Genomic DNA, 8,409 nt, shown 5'->3' with positions numbered 1-8,409 from the left:
AAGTTTTTGAAAATTTCCAAATAATCCTGAAAAGTTCCTGAAAATTTCCAAATAATCCTGAAAAGTTTCCAAAAATTCTGGAACCTTTGCAACCCTACCTCAGAATAATGTCAAAGCACAGTGTTAGCCCTATATTCCCAGTGTGAAGTGTGTGGCTGGTCAAGGAAGACTAGTGAGCATTTTGACAGGAGGATGAAAATCTCCTGAATGTGGAACCACCTCAAAAACACCTTACTGTAAGACCTGGATGAGACGTCCGATTCATCTCGAACCAGAAGAGGCTGGATTGAGAGGTTGTGTACTAGTAAAGAAACCATTTATTAGTTTTATCTACTGCAAAAAATCACCTTTGCATTTGCCAAAGAACATAAGGATTGGAGCTGTGTTCTGCAGTCCGAAGAGTCACAATTTAACAACCTTGCATTGAATGATGTCAGGTATGTTCGTAGGAGACGACTGGAGTGTTTTAATACCCAAATGCATGCGCCATTATTCGTACATACTGGTATTGAGGACTCATGTCCGCAGAAGGTGTTGGAAGGATCTACTAAATTGCTTTGAAAGAACAATATTTGGGAATCCTGCATCAAATGTGTATTTTCCAGCATGATAATGATCCCAAACAAAACACGCATGCAATGGAAGTGTTCATGCTCAGCATTTTGAAGCGTTCAAGTGTTCAAGCACTCAGTCTTCTGACCTTAAAGACTTTGAAAACCTTTGGGAATCCAGGTCTTCCAGTGAAGCTCAGCTTTGGGAAGAACTTAAGGAGGATTGGAAAGAAGTTAAGCACGACACATGCGCATAGATTTATAAGTCGATACCCAGGAGAATAGATGCTGTAATCAAAAACAAGAGAGAACTTGCTAAATATTAATAAATGATTACATTGTAGTCTTGCATGTTATGATAATACACACAATACGATATAAGCCACATTTAATTATATGCTGGAGTTTGCCTTTCTTGCCAAATCATTTAGTCATTTTAATACCCTAACCAAGTTTATTGTATTCTTCTTCCCAATATAACATAGGCTACTCATATTTTGATTGGTTAGAACCGGAAGTGTTATTTCGGATGTTGTGCAAATATCACTTTTGGCCACTGCTGTGTGTAGATGTAGTTGCCTCATCAAGATGTTTCAAAATGAAATATATATAGTTAAATATGTACTGTTTTTCAGCTAATAGTGCAAACAGTTGTGCAACAACAGTGCCCTCCTCTGGGTAAAGTGAGACATTGTCTGATACAGTTTTTAAAAAAGCCTCCACAATGAAAACCTGAGATTTCAAATGGAAATTAACAGAAGTTTTAGGATTAAAAAAAAAAAAAAAAAAAAAAAAAAAACCTTTAGAAATGTTATATAAAAGGAAATGAGATTCTGCACTATTCTGCTTGTGTACATACAAGACTGTGGATTTTTATATTTTAATTAAATTGAGTGTAACGATTAGAAGAAAACAAATGCAAGACTCAAAAGTGACACTTATAATATATATGACAACATATTATGAATATTGAGGATATTTTACGTGCCCTCTTTAGTTCAAAAGGCTTGTAAATCACACAAAGCATTTTCCTTTAAATCATGAAATCATGTGTTTTGCACATGTTTCTGTTATGGGGTTCAGAGGTTGAGTTATGCCTTAACATCATTAACCTGATATGAAATCAATAAAACGTAAGTCTATGCAATGTCCTCACTAATACAGTGAAACAAACGTGTTTGTGTGTGTGCGTGTGTGTGTGTGTGTGTGTGTGTGTGTGTGTGTGTGTGTGTGTGTGTGTGTGTGTGTGTGTGTGTGTGCGTGTGTGTGTTTAGGGTCCATAACAGCCTCAGGCATCTGTCACAACATGCTTAAATGACTCTAATTCAGACTCATTCGACTGGTCTGGACTGTTCATTTATTATTGACTAAATTACAAATACAGTCATGTTTTATTACACATAAATGTGATTTGATTGTCACACAACACAGGCAAAAAGTCATAAAACGGTAAAAACCAATAGGTTTTCTACCTCAAATGAAATGACAAACGTGCTTAAATCTTTTGTGCTTTTTATACATACGCTATATTAATAGTTCATTTATATACTGCAAATATAAACATTTTACTCATGTAAACGCAGTTATGGCTCTCAAAGTGTAAAAAGCACAAAAAGATTAATGACGGCAGAGCGATGACGCTGATCTGCTGAATTTGATTTAATAAATAAATCAGTATAAAATCAGTCATAAATTGACATATTAGATTGTGTTCTCTGAGCTTAATATCATAATATTAATTCATCCTCGGAAGAGATTTCATTCCCTCCTGCTTTCCATATCAACGACCCTAAAGAATAGAGGTCATCATTGTATGAGATTCACTTCCACACCAAACTTTCATCATCGTGTAATATGCATATAACAATATTCTTACCGTGAAGATGCTCTTCTTCTTATTGATACTTCTTTAAAAAAAATAATAATAATTTAAAAATGTTAATGATTAATATTTTGTTCTTTTGATTAAAAGCTTTAATATTTGAATCAGATTCCTAGGAAAGCACTTACCTGATGGTTCGTTGTCCAGCATCTGCTTTCTGATTATGTAGATCTTCAATAGCAGAAAACAGAGGGAGAAGAAAAGGCCAATCCCTGCTCCTATGACAGCGTATTTTATTTCTGAAGCTCAGGGGAAGAAAATATAAATCTAATTAGAACGGTTTTCAACGCTAAATGGGTTTTGCATGGTTTGGATTGTGAGTTTCTTTAGTCTTTTACCTGGTTCATCACTGGAGGAGTCCTGTCCATTCACACGCGTCACCAACAAGCAATCTGTAAGAGAGCAGTCGAGTTGATCATCCTTAGGTAAAATATATCAGATTATTATGTTGCCTTGAAGTAACATTAAAGGGTTAGTTCACCCAAAAATGAAAATTCTGTCAGTAATTACTCTCCCTCATGTTGTTCAAACCCCGTAAGACCTTCGTTCATCTTCGCAACACAAATCAAGATATTTTTGATTAAATCTGAGAGCTGGATCACTCCTCCATAGGCTTCTAAGACACTATAACTTTCTGGCCCAGAAAATGCATTAAAGAGATTGTTAAAATAGTCCAAGTGACTACAGTGGCTCAATCTTAAGTTTATAAAGCGACGAGAATACTTTTTGTGCGCAAACCCCCCCCAAAAATAACGACTTTATTCCATTATTCATTTCCTTCTCTCTGGGCCTCGAGTTTTTTCACGTAGTGTAACAGTGTAGCGTTTCTGTGTTATACGTCACACGCATCACACATGACCAGCGTCGGCCAATAGTGAGCCTACGTGTGACGTATAACACAGACGCGCTGCGCTAAAACACTACGTGAACTAACTCGAGGCCCAGAGAGAAGGAAATGAATAGTGGAATAAAGTCGTTTTTTTTTTTTTTTTCACAAAAAGTATTCTCGTCGCTTTATAAACTTAAAGGAACACTCCACCGTTTTTTGAAATAGGGCTTATTCACCTTCTTTCCTACATTTAGATAGGTGGGCAAATGCATTTTTGTCTCAGTGCATGCATTGTTTTAGTTTGACAGGGTCGGCGCTAGCTTAGCTTAGCACAATGAATGGAATCCTTTGTTGCCAGCTAGCATGTCCTGAGTAAAAGTGATATAAATTTTTTTAAAAACCCACCTAATTACTTCTTGTGGCCTGCGTATTCACAACAAGTACAAATAGTGATGCAGATTAACACTAGGCGATTTCCTAGGCAGATATTGACTTATATATTAAGGACCATATTAGGGGGAAGCACAGGCGAAGCACTGCTACTTGGGCGTGATATCTCTGCACCCAAGTAGCAGTGCTTCACCTGTGCTTCCCCCTAATATAGTCCCAAGTCAATATCTGCATAGGAAATCGTCTAGTGTTAATCTGCATCGCTATTTGTACTTGTTGTGAATACGCAGGCCACAAGAAGTAATTAGGTGGGTTTTTTAATTTTTTTATATCACTTTTACTCAGGACATGCTAGCTGGCAACAAAGGATTCCATTCATTATGCTAAGCTAAGCTAGCGCCGACCCTGTCAAACTAAAACAATGCATGCACTGAGACAAAAATGCATTTGCCCACCTATCTAAATGTAGGAAAGAAGGTGAATAAGCCCTATTTCAAAAAACGGTGGAGTGTTCCTTTAAGATTGAGCCACTTTAGTCACTTGGACTATTTTAACAATCTCTTTAATGCATTTTCTGGGCCAGCAAGTTATAATGTCTTAGAAGCCTATGGAGGAGTGAGACAGCTCTCAGATTTAATCAAAAATATCTTAATTTGTGTTCCGAAGATGAACGAAGGTCTTACGGGGTTGGAACAACATGAGGGAGAGTAATTACTGACAGAATTTTCATTTTTGGGAGAACTAACCCTTTAATGTCATGTTTATGTTCTGTTTTGGTGTAGTTTTAGTGTTCCTTGTCGTATGGGCTAGTTTCCTTGTGTTCACCTGTGTTTCGTTTAGTTTGTGTATTCAAACCCCCTCAGTTCTTTGTCTGGTGTCTTCGGTGTTAAACGTTAAAAATACATTGAAATATATTCTGAAATATAACAAAAATATATGATGTTAAGTGTGAAATATATTTATTGGGCCAATTTAAAATATTTGCATATATTCCAAAATATATACTGAAAATATATTTCAAATATATTTCTTTTGTGTATGGGTAGTGAAGGGAGAAACAAAGCTTTTCGAAACTCTGAATCAATTTAACCGATTGTTTTGCTAAATGATTCACAGTTCCGAAGCCCTCGAAACACTGGTCAGTGTAAATGCAATGAAAACTCAGCCCAAACATGCGTAAAAAGTTCCGTCTATTACATCGAATCAACAAATCATCAAATACCATTAAATATGAAGTGTCTGTATAACAGGCCTATACTGCACTTATACTTTTTTATTATGCAAATGTGTCATTACAAATGTACAAGTTTATGAAACTAAAAACTGCATAGACACTGTTTCATGGGTTCACTGAGATCATCGGCCCCTAGTGGCGAACCACTGAAATGTCAAAACATTTGGAGACAGTTGTGACGTTACGAATCCTCGTTTACTGAAATCACGCGACTTCGACATCCGCAGTTTAATACGCTCTCCGAACTACTGGTTTCGAATCAAAAGATACGCAAAAATTTTGAAGCTTCATGAAGCAGTGTTTTACATTTTTTTCTTTAAGTACAGTGTAAGCAAAAATACTGTAACAAGTGTTTCTTTTGCCACATAAGCCTGTTTTTAGCTTCATTATGTAAATCAGTGTCTCTTTTGATCAGCTTCCTGGAAACACAATTAAGATCGAGAGGAAGTGAGATTAGATCTGTGATTGTGACATCACTTTCAACTTTAACACATTAGCTTACCACACTGAGACGTGTGCAAACCTTTCTCAAAAATGCAAAAGACAAACAAATGCAAAAAATATGAAATACTAAACAGTCAACACATATTATAACATATCACATCTTTATAGAGTTTTATGAGATTTGTTTTTTTGTAATGATACTTTGCATGCAGTCACACACTTGATGTTACTTTAATTATTGACTTGTGACAGATAAACTAGGTCAACACATATTCGTTTAATATTCTAGTTCAAAATGTCCAACTCGCTCTTGACAATAAAAACAAGAATTCTAGCAACGCGACTTCCATAAACTGAATGATAATTCCTTACCGATGGTGAAGATAAAGCAGAAGGCTGAGCAGTATCTCGCATGTTCAGACATTCTTACGTCTTGTCATGTCTGGCTCTGACATTGGTTGTTTGCATTGGTTTTTCTGCTGTGCTACTGTTGAAATTAAACCATTTCCTGTACGTTCACCAAATGATTTCTAGATAAGATGATGCTGATGATATGCATGCAGCTCTTCAGAGTTCTTTCCATTAGGGGGTAATTGTTTTTAAAAAGCAGTATATGTCCATTTTGAAAATGCTTGCTCTTTGATTTCGAATCTCCATTAAGCATCATGTGTTAGTTAAAGGATCAGATCAGGTTCATCAGGCTAAAACCCTCCATTCAATGTGTTGAGATGTTCATGCATTGCATGCGAGATCTATTGCACCAATTTGTTTTGCAACTAGAGGTCTGACCACGATACACGACTGGGGTCTGTACCAATTTTTTTTTTTTTTTTTTTAAATTCAAAGTGACAGAAAAGGCATTGATAATGTTACAAAAGATTTCTATTTCAAATAAATGCTGTTCCTTTGAACTTCCTGTATCAACGTTTCCACTAACTTTAGCCGCACATCTGCTTTCAAGTTTGATATAATCAATGTTTCTTTAGCAGCAAATCCACATATTAAAATGATTTCTGAAATATCATGTGACACTGAAGACTGAACATATCACAGGTTTTAATTGTGTCTAGATGGATATTCGTGAGTACATGCTCAATGGACAGGCTTCCATCAACAGGTTCTTGTTACACAGTCAAAGGTCACGAACATCAAGTATTTTGCTGGCCAGAATGCAGACTCACTCTTCAGGGGTCCTGACTCGGTCAGCGGTGCATGTCTGAAAGACAAGCACTAACAGGTTGGCATAACAAACATGGCGGATTAATGGAGCATTCAGAAACCGCAAAACATGCCAGCTCGTTTGATCTTGTTTCGATATGCCAGCAGAGACTGGCCTTACCATAGCAACTTATAATCATGGCCTTGGCCGTCCGTTCTCCCAGCTGCTCAAACTGGTGTCGGGTTCTCCCAGCTTTGTGTGGGCTTCATTTGGGAAGATTCACATTTACACACCGAAACATTAAAATCGGCATAATATCATTGTATTAGGTTTTTACAATCAGAGTGACTAATTTGTGGTCTGAATAGTTAGGCTAAAACAAGCAATGCTATATCTGTCAAAGTCAGCAACACTATTTTGAATGCATTAATTATGCCCGATAATGCACCTTATAATGCATTGTGTGATCTCATTAATAATTATACTGATCTATTCATTGAACACACATTTAGAAAGTATAATGCATTAACACAGACAACCAATCTCAGATGCAATCTGCAAACATTATGTTACAATTATGTTTGAAAATATGCATTAGGACGCAATATAAGATACATTATGATAATGCATTACACAAAGTTAACAACAACTGTTAGAAATGAATTGCTCATTGTTAGTTTCGTTTAGTGAATGCATTAACAACAGGGCCTTTTTGTAAAGTGTTACAGCTTTAATCTTTTTATCATCTAATGGGGCTTAGCACTGGTATTAGCAATGTATTTAGTGCCGAGTTACTGCATAACTGCTATTCTTATCAACTCTGCCTTGCTATGTTTAAATTAGCAACATTTATTGTCGGTTATTCCCTTGTCATTGCCTCATAGTTATCTGTGTACAAAGAGCTCAACATAGTGCAAACTCTCCGCTTGATGCTTTACCATGTTTAAATTCTTACAGGCTTATTCATTTAAGAGGATGGAAAAGGCAGTGATCATTGGCCATCTTAAAATGGGAATTTTGAATTGAATTGAGATTGAATTGTGATTGTTTGCTCTATTTAGATGTTTACTTATGAGTGAAAATAACAAAATCACTTAAATATTGTTCTAAACTGTATTCACACTCCACAAATTTTGGTAAAAGGCCTTATAGAATTTGGTCGCAATTGGCTTATTGGTCGCAAACCTTATAGAAGAGATCAATAATAATAAAACCATTTTCTTATTTATTTTGACCTCCTAGGGATTATGATCAACATTTTCTGAAGCTTAAACATCTTCTCTTACTGACCATAATTGAAAATGAACACAAAATATTTATTTTGCACTCTGTGCTTAAAAGAGTAAAGCTGTGCCTTTCAATAGAACTTCAAAATTCCTCTTCTTGTCTCGCCAAACAAACACACTTGTGAATTTCCATAAATACTTCCAGGCTGGTGTTGGTCCAGTAGCACGAGGTAAACTGTGTGCATGAAACACCTCCCAAAATGCTTATCATAATCTCTTAAACCATAACAACAAGAGTTCTTTGTCTGCTCTATTTTTGTCTATTTATAGTGTGAGAAAAGCTATTACTCTTTTGGTAATAGTAAACACCATTTACTGTCATACATCTTGATTTTTTAAATGTTGTTTTAGAGCAACAAACCACACTAAAACAAATAAAACCAGGATTATTATGTTATATTTTAAGTGTGAGAATGACCGCTTGTGTTTGACGACTTTCTAGTGGACGAATGACAGTATATAGAAGTGGTTTAGTGGTAAACTTCATAGACATGACTTTACACCACACTGCCATTGCTTCACATTGTCAGGATATTTGTACATCCTTAGATCTGTGAATCACATGTATCATGAACCCTAATGATTGCATCTCAGAACTGGCATGATTGGTTTTCATCACAAGGACATTTGTTGA

The sequence above is a fragment of the Leuciscus leuciscus genome (assembly GCF_965113295.1).
Source record: "Leuciscus leuciscus genome assembly, chromosome: 21".
NCBI lineage: Eukaryota > Metazoa > Chordata > Actinopteri > Cypriniformes > Leuciscidae > Leuciscus > Leuciscus leuciscus.
The sequence above is the reverse complement of the archived record's forward strand: the minus strand, read 5'-3'. Positions refer to the sequence as shown.